Source organism: Heliangelus exortis, chromosome 24 (genome assembly GCF_036169615.1).
Source record: "Heliangelus exortis chromosome 24, bHelExo1.hap1, whole genome shotgun sequence".
NCBI lineage: Eukaryota > Metazoa > Chordata > Aves > Apodiformes > Trochilidae > Heliangelus > Heliangelus exortis.
This window is the reverse complement of record NC_092445.1, coordinates 976,716-995,790: the sequence shown is the minus strand read 5'-3', so window position 1 is coordinate 995,790 and position 19,075 is coordinate 976,716. Positions and strand designations below refer to the sequence as shown.

The 19,075-nt window shown below is 51.1% G+C and overlaps 1 protein-coding gene across 48 annotated transcripts in view; it reads right to left on the bottom strand.

Annotated features, from left to right (window-relative positions):
- Positions 1–19,075, bottom strand: part of EPB41 (erythrocyte membrane protein band 4.1) — a 90,338-nt gene that overhangs the window by 65,627 nt on the left and 5,636 nt on the right. For 9 of the 48 annotated variants that reach the window (XM_071767889.1, XM_071767893.1, XM_071767897.1 and 6 more), the window contains exon 1: positions 6,235–6,385. The exons of 33 other annotated variants lie outside the window; for them this stretch is intronic. The gene's annotated coding sequence lies outside the window, so the exon portion shown is untranslated. Of the gene's footprint in view, positions 1–6,234; positions 6,386–15,725; positions 15,861–15,910; positions 17,420–19,075 lie in introns of those variants that run through there. 6 more of the 48 variants (XM_071767916.1, XM_071767918.1, XM_071767925.1 and 3 more) reach the window with 3 other exon arrangements.

The window sequence follows — 19,075 nt, the reverse complement described above, 5'->3', positions numbered from 1 at the left end:
TTTAGGTTGTAGATGGCCTTTTTACTGCCTTGAGGAACTTACACATGTGAGAAACAGAGATGTTGACCAGGCAGTCTTTCTTCTGACTTCACACTAACCCCCCCTGCACAACTTTAAATACTCAATTTCCATTTTGCACATCAACCACTGCCATGCTCCAAGTTGTAAGGCAGCCACCTACAGCAGAAACCTTTGGTTTAATGCTGGCTTTTAAGAGTTTTTTAGACAAAATGAAGAGCTGTATTTTCATTTACATGAAGAATTGTAGGGCTGCCTTAGGTAGGGAGGATGAGAGCTCCCCACTGCTCTTCCCCACTCTCCACCCATGGGGCTGCAGTATTGAAAAGACAGAATAACAGTTTTTGTTTGGGGATTCAGAGGCTGAGGTTTTTTGTCCAGTCAGACTGCAAATTGCCACCCTGAGCTGCACCTCTGAGAATCTGCATCTGCCCATAAAGCCCCAGAGCATCCTCTGGTCCTCACATTAAGAGGAGAAATCAGGGATATTTCATTGTGGTGCTGCTTTACCCTTTGGTTCAGGAACTGGAAGGCAGCGAGGGCTGCAGGAGGAAAAACATTTCCTAGCTAGGGTAGCTGAAGCTTGACCTGAAAAGGTTTTTTTTTTTTAGCCTTCCATCAACCAGGCCCTGCCCAATGATGAACCAGTCTGAGAACTCCCCTGGAATGGTCACCAGCTGCATGGTTCTCATTTCCCAAGTGCCTGCCTTGAGGCAGCTCAGAGAGGCAGAAACCAGGGCTTGAATATAAAATGTCCAAGGGATAAAACCAAAGCACCCTTCAAGATTTATACCATTACCTATCCCCAGGCACCCAGCCCCATCTCACAGCTGAATTTCAAAGCCCAGCTCGTGCTTTTGATGCAATTTGAGGCATGGCAGATGAACCCAGGAGGGAATTATTAATCCTGTTTGCAGAGTTTGAATAGTGGGACACATAAATACAGCCTGGGGGCCCAGAAACAATGGGATGGGACTGTTCCCACTTAGTGAGCAGCTTTTTCTTATATTTAGTGATATGCAAGCCCAGAAGGGAAAAAAAAAAAAACCATTTGCAATCATAAATTGAGAGCATTCCATTACCAAAAGGTAGAGGAGGAGGTGCAGGACCAGGAGCAGCACACACCACCTTCCATCTCCAAGTGTTTTGACTCTACAGTTTTATACTCTGCAGTAATAAAGCCACACGAGCAGCTTATTTATTTAACTCCAAGCTTTTAATTATCTCTCTCACACACACGCATTACGTGGGGCGGGGAAGGGGGGGAAATAATCAGCCTACAACCAGTGACCCGCGGGTTCAAAGGAATTGTGTTTTTCACAGAAACAGCTAACTAGCCCAGATCTTCTCCTGCTGCTTCTCCAAACCAAACCTCCATCCACAGCAAACTCTGCTGCCACCACAGCCTGGCCTGACCTGTAAGAAGGACCTGGGATTGGGCAGAGCAAAGGTTTGGTCCCCAAGTCCAGGCTGCAGGTTTGGCCATAGGGGATGTTGTCTGATGGGGTGAACCTGCTGGCTCATGTCCCACTCTCTAAAAACACATCTGTGGGAGGGAAGCACGAGGGGATGGCCATGACCATGATGGCCATGACCATGGTCACAGCACGCCAGGCACAGAGAAACCAACCTCAACCAGAAACCAGAAAGCAACCACAAGCAGCAACGCTCCCCAGAGCTCCTCTTCCTACACCTGCCAGGCTCTGAATAAAGATCAAGGAGATACAAAACACTCCTTGCCCTCCAAAAGCACCAGAGTTCAAGTGCTCTGCGACTCACTGAATTATGAGTTATAAACCTCTGCTCCAGAGCCTTGTTTGGAGCACAGAAGCTAAAGCAAGCTGGCACAGGCATTTGTTTAAAAAGCCCATATTGGACTGGCAGCAGAGGAGGAGAGTGCCCTGGGAGAGCTGGGATTCTTGAAACACACCCCCCAAGCACATGTAATTTTCTTCTCTGCAGAACTGCTTCATTAAAAGAAAAAAAAAAAAAAAAAAAGATTTAGCCCATCTATGTTGATGAATTAAAAGTCTTGGCTTTTAATACATAATGTTAGTGGCATTACACAAGCAAAAATTCACATAAACAGAAAACAAGCGTAAACAACTGACTGAACGTAAAGAAACTAATAATATTAATCTGGATTAGCTGCAAGCCATGAACATTCCTACCTAATCCATCCGATAGAAGCAGATAAATCCCCACTATGCCACATCCTACAATTCTCTGCAACTTAAGGAACCGCAGCAAAACAGCAAATATAAGGGGAAATCTTTATGTATTGCTGCCTGCTTAATCTACACCAGATTACAGGCAAAAGCCAAGCACCAAGAAAGCAGAAAAATCATTGCAAAAGATCACCAAGCCCAGAGTGCAATTTCCACTTGAGATGCAAAGCTTTGCATCGAGCTTCCCCAGAGAGATGCACAACAGCAACAAAACACAGCTGCAAGACCCAGCAATCTGAGCATCTGCCCTTCCTTAATGCTCCAGAAAAGTTGCTTGTGGGTGAACAGTGGTCAGGAAGGAGCAGACCTGCAGTGGAGTTTCCAAAAAGGAAAAAAAAAAAAACCACCACAACCCAAAACAACACAAAATAAGGTTTATAGTGGGAAATTATTTGCATCCACAGGGCTGCTGCAGGCCCTTCAAAGACTCTGCTATTAAAGCAACATCTGATTCATCGCTGCTCATTACCATGAAGGTAAAAGCAGCTTCAGCAGAGCAAGTCCAGACAAACCCAGTGGAGCCCACAGCTACAGCCCAGCTGCAGAGCTGAGCATTCCTGTCCCCACAGTGGGGTGAGAAGCTTCCCACCCTACTCAGGGTTCTCTGTTCCAGGAAATCCCCCAGCCCGGACATGTGGAGAGAGCCTGGAGCCCTCCCCATCCACAGCATCTCTGAGCTGAGCCAACTGCTTGGGCTTTTTCCAAGAAAACACACGAAATAGGGCAACAAGAGGCTGAAGACAAACCTGCTCTGCAGTAGATGGGGGGTTATGGTCCCCCCAAGAGGCTCCCATCAAACACCCCACATCAGAAAATACACCAAAGTGTTTGGTGAGAAACCCCTGGCCAGATGCCCACCTACAAACTGCCCCGAGGATGGAGATGGAGAACTTTTACTTATGGACACCAAAAAGCCAAAGTTCCTTGGAGATGCTACAATAACTCGGGGTGAAAACCCATCCCAGAGCCACTGCCCTTCCATCAGCGACACTTCCCTACCTACAGTTTTTCTTCCAGCACATTTCACACCACATTCCCAACGCTCTCATCCACCCATCAACATATCAAAGCAGATGGAGCATCCCAACATCCTGTGGCTGGAAGCCTGCAAGCTATCCCGGCACAGCCAACACTTTGATCACTAATGAATGGATTTGTAAACCCTGCTGCTTACTAGAGGAGCAACACATCCAGCAGCCTCCCTGCCATCAAACCCAAACTCAACAAGCAGTAAATGGGGCTTTACTGCTTTTCTGAAAATCAAATGCTGCCAGAATGAAAATAGCAAGTGAAAAAAGTGCTGGTGTGGAGCAGGCAGGCAGCTGGCAGCTACCCGAGACAGGAGCTGTGGATTTGGGGTGTAATAGTTCAAAGCATTTTTAGGGTTTGGAAATGTATGGTGTGTTGAAATAGGCTGAGAAAAAAAAAAAAAAAAAAAGAGTCCTTCCTCCCCTTGTCCAGGGCCAGGAGTCCACAAGACAGAGAAAGAAAATGCTGTGGTTCTGGTAGAAATTGGGTTTAAATTGCAATTGTGAAACCAGCTGAAAACAGAGGAAATTCCTGTTCTTCTGATCTGAACTGATACAGGAAATAATTAATGCATTTATTCTAGAGGAAAACAAAATAATCATCGTTCCTTCTCCGTTTCAAAAGGCTCTAATTGAGTTTTAAACGTAAGGTGCACAGTGTTTATCCTGATATTTACCTTCTGCAGCAGATTATCTTTGTCCATGGGAATCCTAGAAAATCCTTGCCTTCTTTATTAAGGCCATGGCAGCAGAGATATACAAAGGACCACCCTGCCTTTCAATCACACCCCAGGCCCAAAACTGTCACAGAAACACAACCCAAGATGCCAGAGGTTGGCACCACGATGTTAAAAACCCCCAAACATCAAGTGCATTGGCAGCACCCACACCCAACACCCCCCTCCAGCAGGACATCCCCGTCAACATTGCAGGAAAACCTTCAGTAATTGCAAAACACACTTGTGCCAGCCATGAAAAAAAAAAACCAGCCAACCAAAGATACTACTGCACCTCCACAAAGCAATACAAGCACCCGGAGCAGCTCCTGGGACAGCCACACACCAATCACACTAATTGTGAAAGGAATTGCACTGCACAGGGATCACCATCAACCACCCCAGCCCCTCTGCCTCCCCCAGAGCATCCTTCCCCTCCCACCCCCCAATCCCCACCCCAGGAGACCTTCCAGGGATTATTTTTGCGTTCAATAATTCAGCTGTGAACTGCAAACTGAAGTCATTCTGAGAAACCAGACCTATGGAACTCAGGCAACAAAACCTGGCATCAAAATCCTCAGTAGCAAGAGAGGGCAAGAAAATTCATTTTGTGCTGCTGTTGAGAAATGAAATTTTGCTTTCTCTCTCTGCATTCACACCACTACCTGAATTAAATTATTACCCAGAGAACTCAATTCCAACTGAACTGTAATTCCCAGCACAACACCTGCCCCCACAACTCGGACTGGGAATTTTCTCTGGGCAACCTGGAAACGTGCAGTTTTTAAGAGACATTTCTGCACCCAGAGCTGCACGGGCTGCCATCCCCCCCAAAAAAACCTCACACATCCCCTTCAGCCCACAAAAAGGGGAACCAGAACCACCAAAGGACAGAGTTCCAGATGTTTTCAGAGGCGGCATTCACGGATGGTCAGGGCGGGATATTTTTTTTTTAAACTCATTCCAGGCCCTTTGGAGCCGTTTCCATTGCAAACGCAGCCTCGCCGGTGATAAAAAATACAAATATGCCTTGGCAGGAAAATCCTTTTAGCTGCAGAGCATCCTGCCCCGCGGGCTGAGGGATCTGCGGGAGCTGAAACGCAGAGGGATGGATGCACGGCCGGGGAGGATCCTGCACCCAGCCCACGGCACCCACCTTCATCCCACGGGTGGGTTCGCAGAGCCCCCCGCTCTTCCCTGCCACGTCTCCTTCTTCCTCCTGCACAAGGGGCCCGGGGGGCAGCAAGGGGGGGACCCTGAGTGCCACGTCCCGTCCCCCCGTGTCCCGTCCCCCCACTCCTCCCTCCGTCCTCCGTTTCTCGCCTCCTGCAGGATCCGCTCCGGCTGAGCCGCAGCTTTCGGCCTCTCCCCGGCACCCAACACCCCGCGGAGAGCTCTGCACGCACGGACACACCGCGCACACACCCCGTGCACACCCGGGCATGGGCCCTGCACACGCATGTGTACCGTGCACACGCATGCACCGACGTGCGGTGCACACGCGTCTACCCCACGTGTGGTGTACACACGTATGCACTGTGCACACACACACACGCGCACCGTGCGTGCACCGACGTGCGGTCACACATAGATAACCCCTGTGCACACACGTCCTGTGCACACACACGTGCACTGTGCGCACACGCAGGCGTTGTGCGTGCACCGGCCCCCCATGTAGACACATGTATCGTGCACACACGCTGTGCAAACGCGAGCACAACGTACAGACACCCAGGCTGCACACACACCTGCAGTGTGCACACACTGATACGCTGTGCAGACACGGGATGCACACTCGCTGTGCACGCTCGCAACGTACACACAGTGTCCGCACACAGATACACCCTGGACATGTACAGATACGTGTGTGAATGCACAGATGTGTGTATAAATGCACAGATACGTAAATGTACACACGTACACTGTGCACACACGCGCCGTGCACGCACAGCTGACACACGCAACGCACACACACGCCGTGCGCTTGCGGGCGATGCATGCACACTCACCCTTCCCTTGCACACGCACAGGGGGCTCGCTGCGCGCGCACACCGGTACACCCCGCACGAGCCCGCGCCGTGCAAAACCACGGGGGTGCGCGCACAGAACACAGGGTGCACGGCCACGAACACCCAGGGGACACCCACGCGGGGTGCAGTCACCCTGTGCGCACACACACCGCACGCACGCGCAGGGTGCACAGATGCACGCGCAGGGTGCACGCATACGCTCCCGCGCACTTACCCGCCCGCCGAGAGCGCGCGCGCGGCCGCCCCCGCGCACGGCGCCCGCCGTCCTCACGCCGAACCGAACCGAACCGAACCCCGCTCCTCGTTCCAGCACCTCGGGGTCGTGCGGCTCCGTCCCCAGCCCCCGGCCCTGCTCCGCTCCCGCTCCTCCCGGCCCCGCCGCTCCGCCGCCAGCCCCCCCCTCCCCAACCCCAACCCCGCACCCCCGGCCCCGCCCCCCACAACACTGTAGTAAGTTCCCATTGGCCGAGAGCAGGGGGCGGGGCGTCAGCGCCGCGCTCCTATTGGCTGAGGGGAAACGGCGGCTGCCGGGGAGGGTGTGAGGAGCGGGAGCGCGCACCCCCTCAGCGCTTCCACCGCGCCCCCCCCCAGCCCTCCTGAGCCCTTCCTCTCCCTCAGCACCGCGGCCCGAGCGGCCCGGACCGGCACCGGCACCGCCGCCTTCCTCAGCCCTCTGCCTGCCTCAGCCCGGCCGCCGAACACTCGGCAGTGGGAGGCTGAACTGACAGGATTAGCGGCAGCACGCCGGCATGGCGCTAAAGCGATGGCGGGGAAAGGGAGGGGGAGGGAAGGAAGGGGCCGCGATCCTTTGGCGCCCGCCCGCATTGACACGGAGGGAGCCAGGCGGCCGCTACCCTCAGCCCTGCGAGGGGCAGCCGGCTGCTCTCGCCTCCCTCCGTGACCTAGATTTTAACTACAGCTCGCTGTCTCCCGGGGAAAGTTGTGGCCCAGCTCAAAAGGGAGATAGACGGGGTGGGGGGGAGTTGGCGGGGTTTTATTTCTTTTATTTATTTGTGGGGTTTTTTTAAGCATATGGCCATGAGGAACCGGCCGAGCAGTGGCTCAGGCGATGGGTACCACAATGGAGACAATCAGCATGAAAACCCCTCGGCCACACTCTACAAAAGGAGCACCAGCACCTCCTCACACAGGGGACCGACCTCCCCCTTGCTCTGGAACTGCACGGAGTGGCTTTTCCTCCTCACTGCCAGCCAAGTCCGAAGTTATTTTTGTCAAGCAGAGCTGTCCAGCTCCTCTCGCTGTGCTCACCAGAGCAAAAACCCTGCCCATCAGGGCTCCAGAGAGGTTGGTGCCAGACCAAATCCCTCTCAAATATTTACACAACACCAAAAAGACACGTGGCACCGAGACCTCTCCGTTTGCCTCCCAATAGAGAATTAATCTAGCAGGCACATTATTCTGATTGCATTCAGAGCAAGTGTCCTACCTCTTCATCAGCAGATAACCCCCTGGGCTGATGCACAGGCTGCCTGGGACAGCTTCATCCTCACTAGTGCCGACCCAGGGAGGATTGTTCACACACTGGTGCTAAATAAGAGCCAACCAAACCCCATTTTCTGGAAAAATAAACCCACTTCTCACAGCTATTTACACTTTCCTCCTGCAGCACTAAGTAAGGGTTGCAGCACGCAGAAGGGGGCAGCTCCCCCCTTGTCTCAGTGCTGCTTGTGGGAAGCTCCTTCCTTCTTTAGAGGTATTTTTGCCTTTAATCTGGACTACCTGGTTGTCTCCTTGGACTGGGATGAGCACATTTGATTCAAAGGCACAGGCTGGGGAAAGCCTGGCAGCTGGAAGTCACTGCTCCCACACCAAGGACAGGCAGTTCCCCTGAAGCACTGTCCCCACTCCCCAAGGCATTAAATTAATGCATTTTAATAGCCCGGGCTGTGAACAGGGGAGGCTCAGATGTTTGGAGCTGACCCACCACAATAAATGCTGCCCTTGCTACTGCTCAGCTGTGCACGGGCTGAAAGCAGAGAAGAGAAACACGGGTCCAAAGAGCTTCAAGGAGAAAACCACCGAGCAAAGCAGCCGCAATTTGCGGATGCAAGAGCTTCTTACAATCAAAGAAAAACAAGGAAAACAAAACCACACTGCTCTGTCCATGCACACACAGCTGACCAACAGCAGATTGCAGATTACACGGAGAGGAGAGCAGGGCAACAAAAACTTTGCATCAAAACAGTGATTTAACACCCTGCAGCACACGTCACCCGGCATACTCGGATCACCAGATGATCCCCCAACTCCATCTGCCAGCAGCTGAGTGCAGGGAGCAGGAGCTCCTGTATTTTGGGCCATTATTTCCCAGGTGAAGCACTTATCCACAGGGAACACCAGTGCAAGCTGCCACACGTGCAGGCAAAGGACACTCCTCAGACCCCAAATGAATGGCAGAGAGGTCAAATGGCAGGAGAGACTGAAGGGCAGCAGAGACAGCAGGACAAAAAAAAGGCACAAGGTCTGTGCCATGAGATTGCCTTGAAAATGTTCTTCTGGCACAGGGGGATTTGAAGCCAGGCCAAAGCAATCCCTTTGTAGGGAGCAAATTAACAACAAACAAACAAACAAAAACAGGAAAAAAGGAAAAAAACCAAACAAACACCACTCTTCTGCATATGGAAATAGCACCACACTTCAGCTGTAAATGGCTGGCTTCACTTCTAACCTTTTCCTTCCTACACAGACCCAAACTGACCTCTGAAATCCCATAGGAAGTAATGGAAATTTCCTAAATTCCTCACCATAAGAAGAGCTTGCCCTGTGCCAAGCCCGGATTGCAAATATTTAAAGAACTCTCCCAGTTATAGCTGGTTTAAGTCGCTTTGTAGGAGTCAATTAGAGATTGAGAATTATTTCAATAAATCAGGATTTCTTGGTATTCAGCTGCTGGATATAGGAATAAGGAGAGGAATTATATTCATTTTAGGCATGTGTTTGTGGTCTGCAAGGCCAAAGCTGTTCCTTGCAAGCTGAAAGGCCACTGGCTCAGATCCCCACGGACTCACTCAGTGCAAACCAACTGGGTCACAGGAGAGAATGATGCAAACCCCTGTCCCTCTGTTTAAAGCTGCCAAGCTGCTCAGAATTACACGCTCTGCCATCCTATGGGCATCAAGACAGTAAATTAAACCCAGCTCAAGTAAGTTCTTCACAAAACCCTTTGTGGGGTGATCCAGTGCTCCAAAGGGCACCCCAGGATGCACTGCTGGTGGGATCTGTTGTACAACAGGGCTCCCAGTTTACACCAGTGCTGGTGAACACCGTGCCTAGAGAACTACAGGCACAAACAATAAACTTCACAGAGCTCTCCTCACCCCAGGAGCTTCTCTATGTGAGGAATTCCCAATCTAAACAAAGGGATCCTGCATCACACACTGGTATCAGTGCTCCCTCCCCCAAAGCAAGCAGGGCAGAAGGTGAAGAGAAACACTCAGGATTATGCCAGGTTGTAGAAAAACAAAGAAATTAAGCTGGTCAACTGAATCATTTCTCCAGCACTGCCCTCCAGCAGCCCATGTTTTGTCTGTATTGTGCACACGCTTGTACACACACAATAGGCACAGCCAATTCCTGTGCCACGTTCCCACATTTTGCCAGCCAGTGACAAGGTCTCCAGAGCAGCAGAGCAGCCATTTCAGAAGAGCAAACAAGGTGGGAGGAGAGCAGGTGGCTGGGTTTTGCCAGCTCCTGGCCCTCTGCCCTTGGCTCCTCTTCCCAGAGTCACTGTCACCAGCAGCAGTGCTGAGAGCAGAAAGCCAGGACAGGGTGTAAAGGAAATCTCCTTTCAGCTTCCCAAGCTTCTCCTGATTGTAAAACATTGATCTAGAACAAAGAGATTTCAAGTAAATGATTTACCCAGGAGGAAGGGGTGCTCCAGCTAGCCCCATGCTTCTCCTGTGCTCACCCCTTGATTTAGCAGGTGAAGTGGCAGGCACAGCCCAATCCACTGCCAAAAAAAAAAAAAAATGCCTCTGAAGGGCTGAATTTCAAACTCAAGAAATTTTGGCACAGAACTAGAAGATGCTGCACTGCTTTGCTACGTGTGTGTATGTGCAGTGAAGGATACCTGGAACACACACACTCACCTGGCTCTGCATCAAGTATTTAACCAAAGATTTAATCCAGTCCAGCCCAGGGTAGCACCCTCCAAAACCAACAATTGATCCATTGTTGAGGCAATTATTAAAGGGCTGAGCAGCACCCTCTGGAGCTGAAGAGACTGATTTTGCTCTTGCAGTCCCACTTGGCACGGTGGCAGCTAGCCTTGAGTTTTGCCAAATCCAAGCTGCTTCTCCTGTCCTTTGCTGTATGGTTCCCTACTGGAGAGTTTTCCTTTCTTGGTTGTTTGAACAGCAGGAGTTGTGTCCTTTGAAGGGCATTGTTGCCAAACTAAGACCACACGGTCTTTCCCATGAAAGAAGAAGAATCCCATTTTTTAGCAGCCACATCTTTCTGGTACTGGGCTGGTTTATGCAGAAGTACTTTGGGAAGTAGGGAGGACAGAGAGGGTGCCTGGGCAATGGAGCCTGGACACCTCAGAATTCCTGTCCTACCCAGAGTCTGCTCAATTATTGCAGAAAGCTCCCATCGTGGATTTGATCAGCTTGCATGAAGCTGATGTTCACTTGAGACAGTGTCTTGCAGCACAGCAGACTGGTTCCAAGAGGAAAGAGGAATAAAATAGAGAGGAAGAGCATCAGCTCTCTCCAGGCTGTGTGCCAGGACAGGCAAGAACAGCTCCCTGGAAAGTCAGCTTTGTTCCAGGGCTTAGAAATGGTTTGTCAAACACGTTTCTGCCAAGATGCACCATTAAAAGATTAGAGGAGGTCAGATTGCAGGATCACGTTTTCATATGGTGAAATGTTTCTGCATTCAGAGAGAAATACTTTTCCCCTTAAGTATGGATAGGAAGTATTAAAAATATGAGTGGCTGCACTTGAAAGATCTAGAAAGTGTTTTTAAAAGCCTGGAGAATTGATTGCAGGCTGGGAAAAAGTGGTGTGGGCTCAGGGAAAGGCAGAATCAGTGTGGCACGAGCCTCAGCTCCAGAACCAGCCCAGGAAATGGACTGAACCGTGGAAACCTCACCAGAGACACAGCAGGCCCAACAGCATGCTGAGCTCCACCAGGTCCTGAGCTCTCCCTCAGGTCAAGCTCTCCCCAGTTTTCTATTCCCTGGCAGTCTTAGAGAAGACACAACTAAAAATAGAGGAGAGTGCTTGACTCCCTGCCCCTCGTTTAATGAATTCCAGGAGCTGCTGCTGGAATGTTGGGGCAGCAGGAGGAGGTTCAAGCCCTTGCCCCATCCTCCTGAACCCCACACCAGCAGCCAGCCTGGCCAGAGATGCAGCTGTCACTGCAGCAGGGGACAAGCTCAGCTATGCAGAGCCTTGGCTGAAATCAACCCAAAAATAACAGTTAGTGCCACCTAGGGACCAGTGCTGAGGCAGAAGAGCCACACCACAAACAAAGGATGTCAGGGGCTGATTTACTCCTTGCAGGGATAAGAAGTCAAACAGCCAGAGGAGAGGCTCTGGTCTATTTAATGACACCAGCAAGGGGGGGGATTTGAGCTGCAGCTTCTCCACAAAAAGGCACCAGTTAGGTGAAGCTTTATCAAGGGGCTGCTCAAGTGCAGATTTCACTCCACTCTTACACTCCCAGTTTGGGCAAAGGGCATCCCCTTGGCTGCAAAAATATTTAGGACCAGTGTGTACCCAGCAGGGATTTAGAGCTATGTGCTCAGCAGAGAGCTCTGTGCTAACACATCAACTGTCATCCAAAGGCAGGGCAACAAATTCACCCAAATGAACCCAGCACAGACAACTGACAACAAATTCCAGACCTGAACATGAGTGAGGGACAAAGCCCCAACATCTATTTAATCATGACTTTAGCTACAGAGAGAAAATACAACTTCTAAACTGAGCACAGGCACCTTATTCCTTTCAGAAATCAGAGCTGAAGCTCCACACCACCTTGTTCAGTGCCACCTCCCCTACTTGGTATCTCCTCAAGGCTTGCAGGGTTTGTCTTAAGCTACTAACTGGATCAGACTCATCACCCCAAGTCCTTTCTACAGATGATCCCACAACCTGAGGCAGCAGAGCCAACGTCTGCTGAGAGAGGAGTTTCTGCAGGTGCACAGTGATTAATTGGTGCACATTTCCATATCACAAATAAAATAAAAAAGGCTCCTCAGCTTGGTTGAAATGCAGGATATTAACCTTTGAAACTGGCAGTCATGGATACCAGCTTCAAAAAGATTAGCATCAATAGGACAAAATCCCATAGGATGGAATCACGTTGCTGCCAGTTTTTCTGGAGCTTTACAAAATAAGGCTTTTGGAGGCTTTATTTAAGGTCACATCTTTCCACGCTCATTTTCCAAAGAATACCCACAGCAGTTCAGATTTATAGGCAGAATCCAAGTGCTGGGGGAGGGGGAGGTTCAGAAGGTGTAGAGCAAAGCTGTGAGTATGGAAGGAGAGATGGGGAGGAGAAGGGCAGGAAGCCTGCTTCAGCTGAGCTGTGGCCACTGTCACCATTAATTGCCAAGAGTGAAAAAGGTCTCTTAGTGAAATAAAGAACATGGCTCTGTCAGTTCAGTGTGTTCTGCAACAGAGGTTCAGAGCTGACCTGGTGGAGGAAGAGAGATGCAGGAACAGCTTTGGGATTCCCAGCAGCCAGATCTCAGCCCAGCATTCCCACAGCCTGCATCAGAAAGAAGCTAATAATCATTAAGCTGCCATCTTTTATTTCTAATTATTTGTCTCCACAGCAGGGTTCCTCCAACCAGCAAGTGAAGGGGAAGCAAGACTCAAAGGAGTAACTGTTCTGAAGAGGCTTTGCAGCTGCCACCACATGAATGGCTCTCCAAGAACAGCAGCAACTGCTACAAACTGCCCCAGAGCTGGGAGGAAAGCATCTCTGTTTAGGCTGGGTTTCAAGGTTGGTTTTTAGGTCAACCAAAACAGCCTTTCTTCCATAACAAGAGATGCAGAAAAGCTCACTTGCCTTTGAGCTTTTGCTTTCATTTAATTAGGTGGTAATTCAGAAGGCACACAGCACAATGAGAACAGTTTCACTGCCTCACAAAGTGCTGGAGTGAAACCACTGAGCTGAGCCCAGCCTGGAATGGTCAAAGGATGGCACAAGCAAAACAGACACCCCACTACCACACCACCAGCAGAGCTGCAAAGCAGAAAATCTCACTGAAAGGTGAAAAACCAGAAGCTGTTTGTTCTTCCTCTTGGAGCTGTATGTGAATAAGAATTAAGGGGAGATCAGAGCTCACAAGGCAAGAGCTGCTCAGCAGCTCCATGAAGCAATGCCCTTCTCTAGGAGGAATGAAAGGATAGAAAGAAACAAATTTAAAGTACAGGTAAACTCTGAGATCACAACACGTGGCTCACAGCATCACCAACACCAGTGTCTGGGCAGACACAGCCAGCAGCAGCAGCCCATGAAGGGACACTCTGCTCTTACCACCTCCTTTGCCACAAGCATAGCTTTGAATATTTCGTTTTTTTTTTTCAGCCAGCATGTGTGACCTCACTTCAGATTTCTTGACAGCCTTCAAATAATGGCAACATATGTGAATCTTAGCTTGAAGGTCAAGAGCTCAACCTCAGACCTCACAGGCTCCTGCTGCACTTGCACCTTCAGCATTTTTCTCCATGGTTTCTGCCCTCCAGGTCCCTGCAGCACATCCCTCCACAGAGGCTGCTGCTGTGTTACTTTGAGGATTGATGTCCAAGGCTCTCATCAAGCCAGGAGAGGAGAGTCACTTAGTACAGCTCCTATGCATTTTATGTTTACCTAAGAGATAAGCCAGGCTTAAAGATGGAAAGGCAACCTGAGCCTGCTGGTTTTGCTGCTGGGTGAAGGTCAGGGCTGTCCCTGATCCAGTGGAACTGTACCACACCACCTCTAACTTTGCCACTGCTAACAAGGCACCACTTTGCTTTCTTGTTTGCTAAAATTAACACCAAGTATTCAGCAAGCAGCAAACTTCATCTCGTATCAGGGTCAAGAGCAGCAAAATCTTACAACAGGCAGGACCACTGAAACACAAGTCTCTACCCTCTGAGCTGTACCTGGAAGCCAAGAGACCACTCAGGCAGACAAAGGTCACAGAGAGACTCCTGGGGAGAGCAAACCAGGGGTCTCCAGGGTCCCCCCCTTGACCAGACACTTGTCACCAGGTGGGTGACTCTCTCCTGCAGGTCTGCTCAAGCACAAAGGAGGAAGACCCTGCTCACCCTGCCACAGCTACAGCTACTGGTCCAGCCATGCCTCTTGCTAGCCCACCCTGACAGCCACAGGAGAGAGCACTTGCATTTTGCTCCAGGGGTGACCTCCCAGCCTGCATTCCCTGCAGCTGCCCCTTCTGTGTGGAAGTTTCATCCTGCACTCAAATGACTGCTGGCTGCTTGGTGGATATGAGAGCTCAGCACCTCCAGTCAAGGCAGGTTCTCTTGTTAATTAATGAGCCTTCTTTTAGAGACTTGGTAGCAAAGAACCACTCATTCAGAACAGGAGACAGCTGCTCAGCTTCCAAATATAGTGCTGCATTTACTTCTGTGTAAAAACAACAGGTTTATGCTTGGCTTTGATTCATCTCTCCTGCCCTCCCCTGTGAGGCATCGAATAATAATTCTGAGTTTAAGAATAAAGCAATCTGCTCCCAGCACCTTCCTCTGCCTCCCCTCCAAGTCTTTCCTCAGTGACTGGCAGTAACACTGAAGGCTCAGGCATGGAGCAGAGCTGCTCTAAATACCCTCCTGGGAGAGGAGAGGATGTTACTGGGGAGGAGGTGGAGATGGACAGAAGAGGAGAAAGCTTAGCAGGGGGATATTTTAAATTAAAAATTAAATCATAGTAATAAACCAATTACAAACTTGTGAAGTTTCCAAAGATAGCAACCTCAATGCAAAGGCACCACTGCACCCTGAGAACCAGCTTTGTACCAAGCACATCCTTCCTCTCCTTCCACATACACCTTATTTTCAGCAGCTTTACCCCCTAAAAGCCCCTCACAGCCAGGCTTCAGGTGAGGCACCAAACCTCTGCAGGGAAACCATCAGAATCCACCCCCTGGGACAACGTTCCCTCCATGCAAAGCAGTCACCAGTGCACTTCTCCAAGCACGACATTCATTTCCTCTCCTCTCCTGCCAGAAGGGCCCCAGGACTCCCTGCAAAGCCCCACACATCTGCAGCTCTGCAAGGAAAAGCCAGCCCAGAACTGTGCTCCAGACAGCAGAGTCCATTCCACAACCTGATTTACCATCCACAGCTGCTCCTGGGGAGAAACACTGAGCAGTGCTTCCCACTACCAAAAACATTTTCACTTCTATTTGCTCACTTTACTGGCACTTGGTGTGTTTTTATCACCAGGTCAGTGCTCTGCAGTCCAGACTTGCAAGAAAAGCAGCTGCTGGTTTGTTTGGGTTTTTTTCTCATGTTATAAAACATGGTCTGGAAAGAGCTCTATAAAGTGCTTTTCAGTATCCAGAATCTTCACACAAACACACACACACACACAAGAAATCCTACTGTTTGCCAGCAACCAATGCTCCAAAGTTCAATTCAGACAGAACAGATCACTTTGTTATTTAAGTCCAAAAGCCCCATTTCAGCTCTTTCCCCCCCCACACCCAGCCAAGCAGGTACTCACCCAGAGATGAGGCAGGGGGGCAGACCAGGCAGGAAAAGCACCAAAATCCATCCCGGGGCAGTGTGTAGGAGAGAAAGGAGAAGAGACACTGGTTAATCAGCAATTCCAGCAAAACATGAAAAGAAAAAAACCCCCATGTCCCCACCAGAAAAACCCCTCCAGCCTCCAAGTGGCCAAGTGCTCACACTCGTGTTTCACACCAGCGCCGTGTGCTAAGCCCAGGGTGGTGTCTGCCTCTTCCCAGAGCTGAAAGGGGAACTGGACGTTCACGTTGAGCCACTTCTTAGAAATGTAAACACCAAGTGGTGAGGGAAAAATATTAAAAAAAAAAAAAAAAAACCACCAACAAACAACACACCACCAAAAAAACCACCCCGTTAGCTGTCAGGACTTCAAACTGATAACAGAGCCAGCGTGACGCAGATGTCCCATGCCTGCCAGCCTCCTGCCAGCCTCCTGCCAGGCTCTGGAGGGGGCACAGCCCAACCTGGGCACCCCAAAACCTGGGCAGAGCTGGGCTGGAGCAGCAGTGAGCCCGGTGTGGAGGCTGCAGCTGGGTCTGTCCACTCCTACCTCTGCCCAGCCTTGCGTAACTTCTGCAAACTTCTCCAGGGGATGGACACAGCCCAGAGCCTCCCGCTCCAAAGGGCTCCAACTGGGCCCTCTAGTGGGCTTTAAACACTCAACAAAACACCCACAGATTTAATTTAATTAACACACTGCCAGAGGCCTCTAAACCCTAATCCTCTCAACAAAAGGATCATTAACTAAATGAAGAGATTCAAGAGAGCAGTGCTGCTCCCAGCCGCAGCAATGCTGCTGCAGCAGACACATGTCAGGGCCTGAGAGGGGTCCCAAGACCCAGCCAGACCCCTGGCCCACACCCCAGGTCTAGGGACCTGCTCCACACAAGTGCAATCAAGTGCTCATGGCACCACCCAGGGGGACCCAGCACGGTGGCAGCTTCCTCTACCACCCCCCTGCCACACCAGGGAGACGGGCACAGACCTCCACCCATCCTTTGGGATGGCACCTCCAGTCCCAGGGCTGTCTGTCTGTCAGCTCCAGTCAGACTGAACCCCACAGAATCAGGAGAGGATCTGGAGTGCTGGTTGGGTTTAAGTGTTATTATCTGCTGCTGTCAAGAGCTTGGCAAGCAGGGGAAGAAAAGCTCTCAAGAGGCAGCCTCAGTTCTTCAACCACAAGTTGGGAAAACATCTCCATCTCCCCCAGCCCCACCAACATGGACACCAGGAAGGCTTTTCCTTACTTAAGAGAGAGGGGTGTATGTTGGCAGATGGATTTACAGCACGCAGGGTGCAGTCCAGCAAGGCAGAGTCAAGGAGAAGCCTGTGAAGTCAAAAGGTTCCTCACCCATGAGCTTCACCCCAGTCAGCCAGGGATGAAGTTCTGGGTTTGCCCTTTGCAGGTGGCTCTTGGAAAAAGCAGCTGCAAGGAGCACATCAAGGCGACTGCTCATTAGTATGGAGAACAGGAGAGCTTAATTACAGGGTAGGGATCGTTTCCTCTGGGTTGGGATGTCACCAGCAGCCTCGGTGAGGCTGTGCTGCCCCACAGGACAAGAGTTCCTCAACAGAGCCTGCAGCAAGAGCTGCCTGTGCCTGGCCACATGCAGAGCCTCTGCTCAGCAGGATCCTGGTTGGGGCTCCTGGGATGAGCTGCTGAGCCTCATGAGAACCCAAAACTTCCAAAAAGCTTCCCTTGCTCAGGAGCAGCCTGCATGGGTCTCTCTGGAGATGCTACTGCAGCCCACCTGTAGGTACTGGTCCCCTGACTTTGGTGCTGGATGTGAGCACCTCCATCTCAGCAGCAGCTTCTGAAGCTCAAACCCAAGCTCCAGCCGTGGTGTTCACCAGGGCAGAGGCTGCAGCAGGTGGGGAGAGCCCAGCCTGGGGTAAGGCTTTTGGGGTGGTCAGGAGATCCTTTAGCACATCACCCCTCCCCAGACCAACCCAGCCTCCTGAGATGCCACCCAAGCCCATCACAGACCCTCTGGGTTTGGGTTTATGTGCTGGGCAGCATGCACAGAGCTCCCCATTTTCACTCAGTCCCTTTTTCCCCTCTCCCTGCAGCCTCTTGGGATGTGTCCCCAGGACACAGTCAGCACGTCCTGGAGGCCCTGAAGATGCAGGAACTGTTCCTGGTGTTATTGAGCCTGCCCTGCTCTGACCTGGGGCAGTTTTCAGACGACACAGAATAAGCAATCCTCTCCACGTTCACCTCCTGGAATAAATCCCAAAGAGCTCCCATCTCCCCAGCCCAGGCAAGAACACAGATGGTCAAAGAGATTAAAACATACAGAGAATTAAGCACCCCGTGCAAATGAGCCTCTTCATCCAGCCCAGCAGTGCCTGGTGGTCTGAGGTGCAGTGCTGGATGTGACCACCACGGTTTGCTCAGCTCTGGGAACAGCCTCGGATCAACCAGAACCGGGAGCCCAAGGGCAGTTTGCAGGGGAGGTGAGACCCAAACTGCCAGAACCAGGCAGCTGCTCTGACCACGCTCGCCTCCTGCTACAGCAGCAGGGAAAGCATAGTGGCAGGAAGATAAAAAAAGCCAGCTCAGCAGCACAGATCAATCCTGCACTGGGGTATCTCGTGTTTTCCCAGCCCAAGGCAGCTCGGGTGGATCAAGCGGTGCTGCAGACCAGCAAGAACCATCTGCAGGTCCAGACACTGCCCTGAGGCCTCCAGCTGCTGCTTGGGAAGCACCAGGAGCCACGGGCTGTGAGGGAAACCCACACCAGCCCTCACTGCCTTTCCTAGAAGGCTGAAGTCTTGGCACGGGCTGAGGCACAGGATCTGTCAGCACAGCACAGGGGGAGGATCCAACCATGGCACGGGGCTGAGCAACCTGCCCGAGCTGCACCCCAAACCCACCACCACCTCAGCACCACTATCAAAGGCTTAAACCTTCTTTTAGTTTACTCAAAAGCAGGGAAAAAAATCCTGAAAGGAGCAGACTTCTTGCTCAGCCCCACCCTAGCTGCCAGTTGGTATTTCTAAGGGAAAGGTTTCCAGCTCCAGGATGACACAGACAATGGGGTTTGCTGTTCAAAGCCTCCACTCTGCACCCCAGCAGCTCTGACCCCATCTGCCAGCCCGTGGCAGGGCTCCTCACAGTCACAGATTGGCCAGAGCTGATCCCAGCCATAAGAGAGAGGTTCACCTCCACGTCAGACACAGCACAACATCAACAAAGTCACGTTACAGCCCAACGTGGCTCTGGGCTGGACCAGCATCTGCCCTCCCTCTCCCTCCCTCCCTTAGCACTGGAATTTGCACAGATGCAGGGAAGTGATTTGATGTTGCTTCTGCTTGACATGGACC